This window comes from Peromyscus leucopus, chromosome X (assembly GCF_004664715.2).
Source record: "Peromyscus leucopus breed LL Stock chromosome X, UCI_PerLeu_2.1, whole genome shotgun sequence".
Taxonomy (NCBI): domain Eukaryota; kingdom Metazoa; phylum Chordata; class Mammalia; order Rodentia; family Cricetidae; genus Peromyscus; species Peromyscus leucopus.
The window spans coordinates 43,411,556-43,424,112 of NC_051083.1; the positions used below are offsets into that span (position 1 = coordinate 43,411,556).

A 12,557-nucleotide genomic window follows, 5' to 3' on the forward strand; every position below is an offset into this window, starting at 1 on the left:
CTGAATGTGAAATATTATGAATCTCTACCCTGGAAAGCTTTACCCTGAACAGTTCTACCCTCCTCCCAAGAAGTTCTATATAAGCCCTGTATCCTGATCAGTTTGCTGATGTTTCTTGCCCGAGCAGAAGCAGCCATGCTGTTTTTGTTTTTGTTTTCCCTCCCAATACATCTCTTGTGTGTGTGGTTGTTTGTGCTTTTTGACTGTGTGATATTTGTTGGCTCCCAGGTCCCAGGATACCTTTCCATCTGAGCTATAATGCTGACACTATGGATTAGAAAATGATTTTTTCTCTAGAAGGAAAGTTGTTGATTTATTTTGTCCATAGACTGTTCTTTTATTAACCTTAAAATAAATATACTACTCATCTTTATTTATTTATTTTAAGACAGTTTCCCCTTGTAGCCCTGAAACTTGAGTTGTAGAACTCAAACTTACCTGCCTCTACCTCCTAAGTGCTGGGATTAAGGATCTGAACCCTAAGTTCTGTCCCCTAAAATATTTTTTTTGCAGTACTAGGAGATGAAACCAGGTCCTAACACATGCTAGGCAAGTGCTCTATCACCAAGCTATACACTTTAAAAATTATATTTAAATAAAAATAAAATAAATATACAGAGAAGTAAAATATGCTGAGAAATATAAGCCACTGAACTTGCACTTTTCTCTCTTTACAGACTCAAAAATTTCTTAAAAGTTTTCATGATCCCATGTCAGCTTAACCAAGTAAATTTATTGCCTTTTTTATTAATAAATTCCACTCAGAAATAATTTTGTTGGTAAGTAGTCTATGCATTTATAAAACAAGAAACCATAAAAAGACACAGACATTTCAAGCTAATCATAATAAAAAGATAAGAACTTGTCTAAAAGTATAGTATCACTCAATTTTGCTTTCCTTGGCTTCTTATTTCCAATAAGAATTTTTTAAGGTCATTGGAGAAATCCTTTTCTTGAATCTATTAATTTAAAAAATACAGTGTATCTGTCAGAGAACTTGCTATTATAACCAACCTCTCTCTTGGGTATTGGAAGTACCACATTAATTATTATAAGCAGGTGAACACTGTTAGCTCTCTCTTATGTGAGTTGAATATGTCTCAAAGTCCATGAGCTTTCATTTTCTCAATCACTCCTCTGAGAGATGAATGAGAGATTCTGTGACATTGGAGGAATATAATAAAGTATATTTTCTTAAGCAAGAAGTAGAATGATTTCTAAATTCAAAGAAAATGAAATATAGAAGGAAAAGAAACTAGTGAGGGATGTAAAAGGGAGAGAAGACTGGAATAATCTTATTTTATCCACTATTATTTTTTTTAATAGAAAAGGGTTTTTAGTAAACATTTTATTCAGAGGATTCCTATTATAAGGATAAGTGAAAATTTAAAGCTGAAGAACAAAGAGGTGAATGGATGTAGGGTTTTTGTTTTGTTTGAGACAGTATCTCACTACACAGCCCAGACTAGCCTCAAACTCACTGAGATCTACTTGTCTCTGACACCTAAGTGCTGGGATTAAAGGTGTGTGCCACCTCTCCCAGTAGGGCCAATAGTTAGGAATCATGGGATCCTATTATCAGTTTTGTAGTAATTCACAGTATGTTGTATGCACAAGAATTTCATGATTATTTTGCATTGATGAATAATGGAGACATCTTTCATGTATATTCTGATGTTTTCAATTGTAATTAATTTTGAAAAAAGTTGTTATATAATATACTGTGATGGTTTTAGAAATCATACATTTGGGCAGCATTTTTAAGGGAAACTCATGATATTTGTTAAAGATAATAAAGCAGATTTTATTAATAGGATGTGATGCATAATACATGGATGTGTAGAAATGTATAGCCAAAAAAGTGCCAATAATATCCGACTAATAACAAACAATACAACAAGAGTCCTTCTGGCATTTTGGCAAATTAACTAGATAGTATTATTGAAAGGCCAAGCTGGAAAGGTACAGAAGGTAGGAGAGAAGTGATTAATATGAAAGCTGGTCAGACACAAGGACAAAGAGGTGAGGCATTTGATAAGCTGTCAAGGATAAGTGATATATATTTCTTAAAACAGACCCAGTAGTACTCTTGCTCAAATTGAAATAAAGATGGCAATGTTCATGTACAAGGTAAATAGCAGTCAGAAAAAGAACACAGAAGACTCCAACTCAAGTTTGGTTTAAGGAAGTTTGGATCAATATTAAATTGAATAATGCATACATTAGTCCCTTTCCTCATTACCAGTCACTTTACTTTCCTGTTATCAGTAGCTTTACTTTCCAAATTTTCAGTTATTCATGCTCAAATGTGGCTTGAAAATATTAAATAGAACATTCCTGAAATCAACAGCTCCTAAAATTTAAATTGTATGCTGCACTGAGAACTTGGTTGAAATCCCAGGCTCTCATTCTCTGCCTTAGTTACAACATGAATCTCTCATTTACTCAGTATACATGTATATTGCATAGACTACCTAGTTGCTAGTCACATTTCTCTTACTTAGTTATATCAGAATGATAGTGTTCAAATACATCATTTGTACTAGGTTATTGCTACAGAATGATGCCTGTCACTTATTTTTTAATAATTATATAGGAAGCATATATCATCTCATATCACCACAAGAAGTATGAATACAACACAATAAAGACAACATTAATTTTAACATTTATTGCAATATAACATAATTTCTTGATTTTAATCTGTTATTGAACTCTTAAACTGTGTTTAATTTCTAAATTTTGTGCTGAGCTATATACATATATGATAAACACTATTAATCCTTCATGATTGTGTGTTCTATATTTGTGGATTCAACCAACTAAGAATAAAAATATCCAGGAAAAAAATGTCTACTCTGAATATATGGATCAGAGAGAAAACTGTATACACATAAAGGTTTGATCTCTGAACAAAGTTTCGGTATCTTTGGGGGGGTGCCACACATTGTGTGTGTGTGTGTGTGTGTGTGTTGTGTGTGTGTGTGTGTGTGTTATTATGGATAAGAAATGATTCCTAAATACTGTTGAGTTCTTTATGGGAACATGTATTGTAAGCCTATGTTGAAGTGTATTTTACATTTAATGTGCTTAAAAATCACTTGGGGGGGTTGTCTTATTACTTTCCTATTGCCATGACAATCACCATGACCAAAACAACATATTTTTATTAATTAAATTTACTCATTTATTTTACATCCCAACCAAAGTTTCCCCTCCTTCCTCTCCTCCAATTCCCTCCCACCACCTCTTCTTTATCTTCCCCCATCCACTCCTTCTCTGCTTATGTTCAGAAAGGAGCAGGTCTCCCATAGGTGTTAACAAAGCATGGCATATCAAGTTGTGGTAAGACTAAGCACCTCCGCTTGCATTAAGGCTGAGCAAGGCAACTCAGTATGAGGAATATTTTCCTAAAAGCAAGCCAAAGCTTTAGGTTCAAGCCCTGCTCCTATTGCTAGCAGTTCCATAAATAGAGAAAGCTACACAAATATCACACATATAGAGAGGTCCTAGATCAGTCCCATGGAGGTTCCCTAGCTGTTGGTCCAGACTCTGTGAGTTCCTATGAGCCAAGATTAGTTGTTTCTGTGTGTTCCCTTGTGATGACCTTGAACTATTTGGTTCATACAATCCTTTCTGCCTCTTTTCAACAGGATTCCCCTTCAGTTGATGGGCATCTAGGTTGTTTCCAGGTTCTGGCTATTTTGAATAATGCAAAGCAACTTATTAAAGCAAATATTTAATTTGAGGCCCATGGTTCTATAGGGTTGGAATCTGTGCCCTTCATGGCAGAAAGAATGGCAACAGGCAGGCAGGCTTTGCACTGGGGCAGAAGCTTAGACTTTGCAACTGATCAAGCAAGAGTTTAAGAAAGAAAAAGCTCACTGGGAATGGCTTGTGCTTTTTAAACCTCCAAGCCCACTCACAGCAATATAACTCCCAAGGCCACACCTCATGATTTTTGTCAATATTTCTACTAACTATAGGCCAATCTTTCAAATATATGAGCCTATAGGGGACATTCTCAAACAACCACAGGTGATTGTTAAAATGGTGATTATGATGCTGTTATGTGGGGGGAATTTATTAGCTATATTTCTAACATGCTCCTATATGAAGTAGACAAGGCCACACACTTACATAGACATTGAGTATCAGAAAATTATTGCTTTGAATTTAGTAAGGCATATTCAAACTGTAATCAAAGCTTACTCATTTACATATTTTGATATATTTATGTCTCAGTTTCCTTATCTATAAACTTCAAGTAAATTTTTGGTGACATGTTTGTGGTGATTAAATAAAATATTATTAAGTAGGATGGGTACTAAATGAAATGCATAAAATATGTGTTTATGTTATTACACAGACCAGATATGATAATTTCATTTAAAATGGCAGTTACTTTTATTTTCACATAAAATATAAATATATTTTATTTATCCTATTGTTCTATTCATATTTTAGGATGTTAGATAATGTTAAGAGTTAATTTTTATGTCAGAATTGCAGATGTTATAATGCATTAATTTGTATAATTTAATCTAAAACACAGGAAATAGAAGTACTAGAAAGTAAAAAAAAAAACTACCACACAAAATGGAAGAATGTCCTTGAAGCACTCAATACACAGAAAATTGTCTACTTTCATTCTATCAAATGGCACTATGCTTGTGAAATCAAAATGAATGCAGGGATACAGAACAGTCAGAAAAAATCTAATGCCAAGAATGTAAAATAGAGTTCTGAAAAAAGAAAAAATATATTCAACAATTTCAAAATGTAATTATTCATGAAATAATCCATATCATAGTCTGAAAAATGAGGCGAGTCCTCACTATTTCCTAAACTAGTAAGCCCTAATGTTACTGTAGCCTGTTTGTTACTAAAACAATGATGAAGCAAAAACAAACCTCTTAGCTCCCTCCTGTGCTTATAAGGGGACTAGACTTTTCTCATCCACCTTTGCTGTCTCTCTAGACATTTCCTAGAGAATATACTTAAAAAAAACTTCCTCATATATCTTTCTAAATCCACAAATAGAAATTAATATATATTTTAGAGAACTTAAAAAGTAGCTGGTTGATACAAGGACATAATTTTATCATGCATTTCCAATATCTATTCAGAATAAAAGATGTATCAATCATTAATTTTCACTTTGGACATGTTGTTTTCATGTATAGAAATTAATGCCAAATAATTTTAAACCTGTTTTGAAGCTATTGACATAGAGTATACGATCTATAACCCTAAAATTAATTTGCCATGAATTTCTCAAGCAGTTATATTCAATTTATCATGTAACCTATCAGAATAAATAAAAGCTTCCATTTCTTCTCTCTTTCAGATTTATTATAATTATATGTGGAATGATTATGTCACAAAATTTCATTATCTTAGCCTTGATAATGAGGAGAATATACTGGGTTAGTAATAAACACCCCTGGAGGGGTTCTTTTTAATAAATGATTTAGTTGGGGATATGTAGAAGAAAATGCATATCTAAATTTGTTCAATATGGAGTATCTTATGGTTTTATCAAAGAGAAACATGATATCATTAGAGTAATATACTATTTGAGTTTTTTAGAAATTAAGTAGATAATCAGGGAAATGTGTACACTTGAAAACATAGATATGATGTTACTATATACCAAAAAAAAACTGAATACAGCATGTAGGAATGCATAGTGAGTAAAATGTTATATAATAGAAGTAAACGCAAATTAATATTGGTAATATACTCTCTATTTCTTAGGAACATATAAGTAACCTAATGCATGGCCATGCTGAAAAGGTACTTTATACTATGAAACTTGTATTGTAACTAAGAAGTTTTACTCAGTGTATATATAAATACAATCTACTGAAAGATTTGTCTTTCAAATTTAATATAAAACTTTGTATTTGAGAAGGAATATATTTGAAGTACAAGAAACAAAGACAAAACAAGGATATCTCTTTTTTTATTAAGAATTATTATTTTTTTTTTTTTTTGGTTTTGTAGAGACAGAGTTTTTCTGTGTAGCTTTGGAGCCTGTCCTGAAACTCACTCTTATCACTGAAATTATTAAGGCCACTCCACGTAATTAAAAGGGAGGTTTATTTAGTTGCCTAACTTACAAATGAAGGGATAGGTAGGTCACAGGGTCTGGAAAAGACATAGAGGAGTCCGGCGGTGTTCTCTGGAGAACTCTGCTTGGTCTACCTCCAGCATACAGGATCCAGGAACCAAGAGCAACAGCACATCCAGATCTCGGGTCTTCAGGGTCCTCTCTTGGCCCTGTCTTGTAGGCGTGACAGTTACTGAAACCTCAATGGGGGTTGGAACTTCCAGAACAAGGTTGGAAGGCTACCCACTGCATCTCCCCCTTTTGTCTAAATAAGAAGGTTCTAACCTAATACAAGACTATATACAAGGAAAGGTTATCAAATATTGTCCAGGGGAAAAGATTGTTAATAACCTAGATAAGATGGAACTACAACCAATGTAAACAATATTAAGCAAGAAACACATACTAAAATCCAGAGAAGTCTAGAGTGTAGGTAAAAGGCTTGTTACAAAGATCATTTTAAAAGGTGTCCTATCCTAAAGAACTGAATCTAATACTTAATATGTTCTAAGATTATATATATATATATATATATATATATATATATATATATATATATATACTAAGTGTAACTATAACTGCTAGTCTTTAATACCATCAAAGACATGAGAAGGAATATAATGGTACCTGAGAAATGGAAGATGGATATAAGCACCTTTCAGGTATCTTACATGAGCGGACAGAGACAGTTGGCAGCCTGGACAGTCACCTAATGTTTCTCAGCATTGTTGGTGCATTCAAATTGGCTACAGGCCTAGAGTATCTGACAGACCATTTTCAGAAGCAGGAATTCTGAAAGACCATTTTACCCTGTCTTTCCAGAGTTCAGAAGTCACTTTTCCTTGTGTCCCACTTGTCTAGAAGGATAGCACTCATATTGTCAGCAGTTGAGGCAAGGGCAGTTCTTTGCCGAATAGGCCATTTTGTGCCAAGAAGACAAACTTCCAACTGGAAATGTCTTAGAAGCCCAATATTCTCTCGGGATCAAATTGGTGCTGCCAGGAGCAATTGTGTCTCACATCAACAGAATTTTAAATTATTTAAATGCCATATTCTCTAGGTCTATGAAGTGTTTGAAGATTACCTGTCCATCTGACCTATGTATCTGTAAATCTGGATAACTTAACTAACATAACTATAGAGATGACAAGCATAGGTGACTATAAATCTATAAGTCTTATCGACTGAAATAACCTAAACTAAAGCTTCATGTAAACAAGGTAAATAGTCTATAAGCAAATGTATGGTAAAGGACGATGACTTCAAAATTGTGACAATACACAAGATATTTATAACAGAGGTAGGAATGTAGTGCGATACACAACATGACAATAATCTTAAATATATATCAATCTACAGAATATCCTAAACAGAAGTAGAACATACATACAGTATGACAGATATAAATATACAAACATTTCAAATAATGGTAGAAATATATTTACATTATAACAAATATAGTTCTGTATTTGTATCAATATACAAATTATCTTAAACAGGAATATAAAAATAGTTTACATTTGTATCAACATATAAGGATCCATAACAGTGCAAATTACAGTGCAAATTATCTAAGGTTGCTATTTTACTAAATTTGTTTACTAGTATATACAATAATCTACCATAATATCTTATACCTATCCATTCCATTTCTTCTTTTCCTCATTTTTTGAGACACTTTATTATGGCCACTCCACATAGTTAAAAGGGAGGTTTATTTTGTGGGGTAACTTAGAAGTAAATGGATATTTTACAGAGTCTGGGAAAGGCATGGCTCAGAGCAGTGGTGTTCTCTGGAGAACTCTGTTTGGTCTACCTCCAGCGTCCAGGGTCCAGGGACCAAGAGAACGTGCATGCATCTGGAACCTGGGTCTTCAGCATCCTCTCTCAGCCCTGCCTTGTAGGCATATCTGTTACTGAAGCCTCAATGGGGGTTGGAGATTCCAGGTCAAAGCTGGAATGGCTACCCACTACACGCTCTATAGACCAGGCTGGCCTCGAACTGACAGAGATCCACCTGCCTCTGCCTCCCAAGTGCTAGGATTAAAGCATGCACCACCACCACCCAGGAAAATCTTTATTCATTTTACATACCAATCACAGACCCCCCTCTTCCCTCCTCCCACCCCTTTTGCCTTCCCTCCTCAATCCCTCTCTTCCCCTCCCATAAGAAGGTAAGGCCTCCCATGGGCAGTCAGCAGAACCAAGTACATTCAATAGATGTTGGTCCAAGCCCCTCCCCCTCCCTAAAGGCGGTGAGAGGTGTCCCACTATAGGTAGTGGTCTGTAAAAGCCCAGCTCATGCACCAGGGATGGATCCTGATCCTATTGCCAGGGAGACCCTTAAGCAGATCAAGCTACAGAACTGTCTTGCTTATGCAGAAGGCTAGTCCAGTCCTATGGTGCTTCTACAGGTATTGGTCTAAATTTCATGAGTTCCCACTAGTTTGGTTTGGTTGTCTCTGTAGGTTTCCCCATAATGATCTTGATGCCCCTTGCTCATAGAATCCCTCTTCCCTCTCTTTGACTGGACTCCTGGAGCTCAGCGTGGTACTTGGCTGTGGATGTCTGCATCTGCTTCCATCAGTTACTGGATGAAGGCTCTATGATGACAGTGTATTCACTGATCTAATTACTGGGGTGAGCCAGCTTAGGCACCCTCTCCACTATTGTTAGTAGTCCAAACTGGGCTCTTCCTTGTGGAATTTCCCTAGCACCTGGTTTCTCTCTATCCCCATGATGTCTCCCCTCTATCATGGTATCTCTTTTATTGTTCTCCCACTCCATCCTAGTTCAAGATCAACCATCCCATTCCATTATGTTCTTATCCCCCATCACCTATGCTCCATTGCCTGCCCCACATCCCCCTCTTTTAATGTTTTCCATTTCCTTTGTTCTACAAAATTGAGACTTGATATCTAGCCTCTGTCTGACACTTGATATCCAGGCTTCCAGTGTATGTATAAGGTACAGAACCTTAGCAGGTAGGCCTAATGGAATGTCCTCATGTTAACAGAGAGTGAGGCTTTCTGAAGCAATTAAGGTTGCTCTTATGGGACCTCTAAGTTCTTTTTCATGTGCGTTAGTTTAGAAGACTGAGTCTGACCCATGAGGCTCGGTTTGGCTTTTTGTCTCAAGATATGAGAAATACCTTCTCCCATACTTGTTCCAAATGTGAGACCCTCACTGGGGATCACTATAGTGAAACTATTCTGTCTTTAACTTTCAGTCCCCAAAACTGTAAATAAAGCTGTATGAAGTTAGTTTTCCTCAAGAATTTCACTGTAGTGATGTAAAAGAGACAGGTGGGGTTCTTAAGGTTTAAATTACAGAGTTAATTACAAAAATGTGCATTGAAAGTAGATGATAAAATTATGGTCAGAGTAGAAATACAGTTGAGAGGGAGGATGACAGGCCAATACTAGGGAAAGAAAACTTAAGTAAACTGTTATTTCTTTCTCTTTTTTTTGAAGTGCTAAATACTCTTTATTTGATATTATACATAGATCACAGTAAGTGCCTTTCAATGGTGAAAGGCAGCATCCTTTCACAGGGAATTCTAATTAAAATGACATCATCACGTCAAGAATAAACAGTTGCTTCCTGGCGTTCCATTGCCTGTAACAGGCTAGTGAATACAAACTGAAGCACAGGTGAGTCTTCTTGTTTCTGAGAGATTGATAGAATTTTCCCAGTGTTTAAACATATCCATATTCCCAGTTATATAATTTTAAATATAAAACTATTCAACAGTTTTGAGGTGATACCCCATCTTTGTAGAAAGTATAACATTAGTAAGTCCAATCCAATCTTGAGAAAGTGAGAGCTGTGATAGTGACTGCAATTGTTATTTTTTAAAAAGATCATATCTACTTTACTATAAGTCATTTTTACTTAAATCAGGACTGTCCTAACAAAAACATTGTTAGCCATTCATGATCTGAATTTTGATGTATGAATTAAATTACAGTACACATTAAAAGCCATGAGACATTTGTTTTGTAATAAATAAGGCAGTGGAATTACTCATTAGTAGCCTTTTCAAGATAAACTATTAGGCCTGCCCTTTCTCCCTTCTTCTTAATTCCAGTGAAGATTATTTTTGTTCCAGGGATGTACTCTTTGGGATTCTGCAAATACTCCATCAGGGTGTCCTCTCCCCAGGTGATGACTTTGTTCTTGTTGGCATCTGTGTACAAGAATCCAGTCACCTGACCAGTCTTCCTCCCAAACAGACCATGGAGATTTGTTCCAGTCTTATGCTTGCCTCCCTTTTCCACAGTGTGGCACTGGACACACTTCTGAAAAAAATCTTCTTGCCTTTCTCAACATCACCCATTTTTATTTCGCTCCCTGGTGACCAACACCTTGATCACTATGACCCGCAGGTGGACGTCCCACTCACTACAAAACTGTTATTTCTATATGAAAAAAAATCAATGTGGCAGCACATTGTATTATGCTGTGGATGGTTGATTGATCAATAAAACGCTGATTGGCCAGTATCCAGGCAAAAAGTATATGCGGGACAAAGAGGGTGGAGAATGCTGGGAAGTGGAGGGCTAAGGCAGATGAGGAGCAGAATGTAAAGTACCCGTAAGTCATGAGCCACGTGGCAAGGTATAGACAATAGAAATGGGTTAATTAAGATAGAAGAACTAGATAGCAAGAATCTTGAACCATTAGGCCAAACAGTTTAAATAATATAAGTGTCTGTGTGTTTACTTTATAAGTGAGCTGCAGGACTGCCGGGGCTTGGCAGGACCCAGAGAGAAACTTTCCAGCTACAGTATTATATACATTTTAAGCTTTATATATATTTGCAATATAAAAATGTAGAAAATATCATACTTAAAACACATGTTTTTCCATATAATCCAATGATAATTTTATAAACCACAGCCAACCTTCTTTTATCTAATTTTGTATAGAAGGTGATTTTTTTTTTAATTTTAGGAGACTGTTTTCAAACACTGATTAATAAAGTCAACATGTATCATTTATACCCTTCTTCTATGTTGGCTTCATGTTTCACAAAATACTTTGGAGAATTATCTTATAAGGAGCTTGAAAAGTATGCTTTGATTTCAGTCTGTGGTCAGTTGGCTTTTTTGTTATATCGTTTGAGGCAAAATAGTTCCTAATGTTGTGAATTTATGGTAGAGGAAATTGTTTCTTCTGTGGATGGAGGTAAAGATAGAGACAGGAAAAGAACAAGATCTCAATATCCCCTCCCAGCACTCTTTCATGGCCTAGCTTCCACCCACTAGGTCCACTGTTCAGTGTTTCACAAATTGCAAGTTCTGCATATCATTTAACGGAGGGATCTACAGAGGTTACTTATGTCAATAATGCAACTTTTTGATTTGATCAAGATTGATTCTTGCTTTAAAGTAAAAACAAAACAAAATATCCTTTCACAGTAGTTGTTTTTCTTTTATCCGCTACTCTTGACATAGAACTGACTAGGAATTCTCCCTGTTTTGTCAGTTCCTTCCCACACACTTTGCCTATTCCACCTTTTAGAAATTGCTTGAGTATATTCTCCCCAATCTCTGCCAGTCCATTCTCTAAATCTTGGCTCTTGTTTCAGTCCTGAAAGATTTCTAGCAGACCACTTATGAGCTGCTATTGAATAGTATTGGTCGGGTGGTATCTTAAGCCTCACAATCACAAAATATCAGCAACAGTGGAAGAAAGGACAAGGGACCTTGTGATATGAACTACTCTTTACGTATAGCTACCTTTGTTTTGCCTGTGGTGAGGGTGAGGATTTAGTAGAAATTTGTAAGAATCATAAACTAAGTTTTGGAACTGAATTTTTAAAATGAATTAGCAGTAAAACTGTTCCTAATATGTGTGTAGATTTCCTAGAACTGCCATAATACATTATCATTAGTTTTACAGACTAAAGTAAGAGTAACTTATTTCTCACAATTCAAGATACCAGCCATCCAGAATCAAAGTACTGGTAAAGTTTCTTCCTTCTCAAAGCTCCCACCAATTGTTGCAGGCACCTTTCTTACATTCCTCTGGTTTTTTGAAAAGTGTTGTGGCAGCATGACTCCAATCTCTAGACATTGTCTTCTCACAATTTTCACATTATTCTCTGTGTCTGCAAACATGTATCCAATTTTCCTTTGCTTTTTCTCTTATAATGATACCAGCTACTAATGTACTACCTACTTCAAATCCAAAATGAATTCGTTTTGAGGCCTTCAAATACAACTACAGATATCATATAATCAAATAAGGCTACATTCTAATATTCTCAGTGGATATGAGTCTTTTGAAGACACTGAAGAATCTATTTATATTTGTAGTTTTCAATAATTGTTTTTTGGATGAAAATTCACATAGAATGAAAAGAGTAAAATTTACAAATACACTATTAAAATTTGCTCTGTAAACATAAATTCTGTGCACTAATTTTTCCTGAGGT

At 35.4% G+C, this 12,557-nt stretch overlaps 1 pseudogene; it reads right to left on the reverse strand.

Annotated features, from left to right (window-relative positions):
* Positions 1–10,137: 10,137 nt before the first annotated feature.
* LOC114701662 lies at positions 10,138–10,454 on the reverse strand (annotated as a pseudogene).
* Between the last annotated feature and the right edge of the window lie 2,103 nt (positions 10,455–12,557).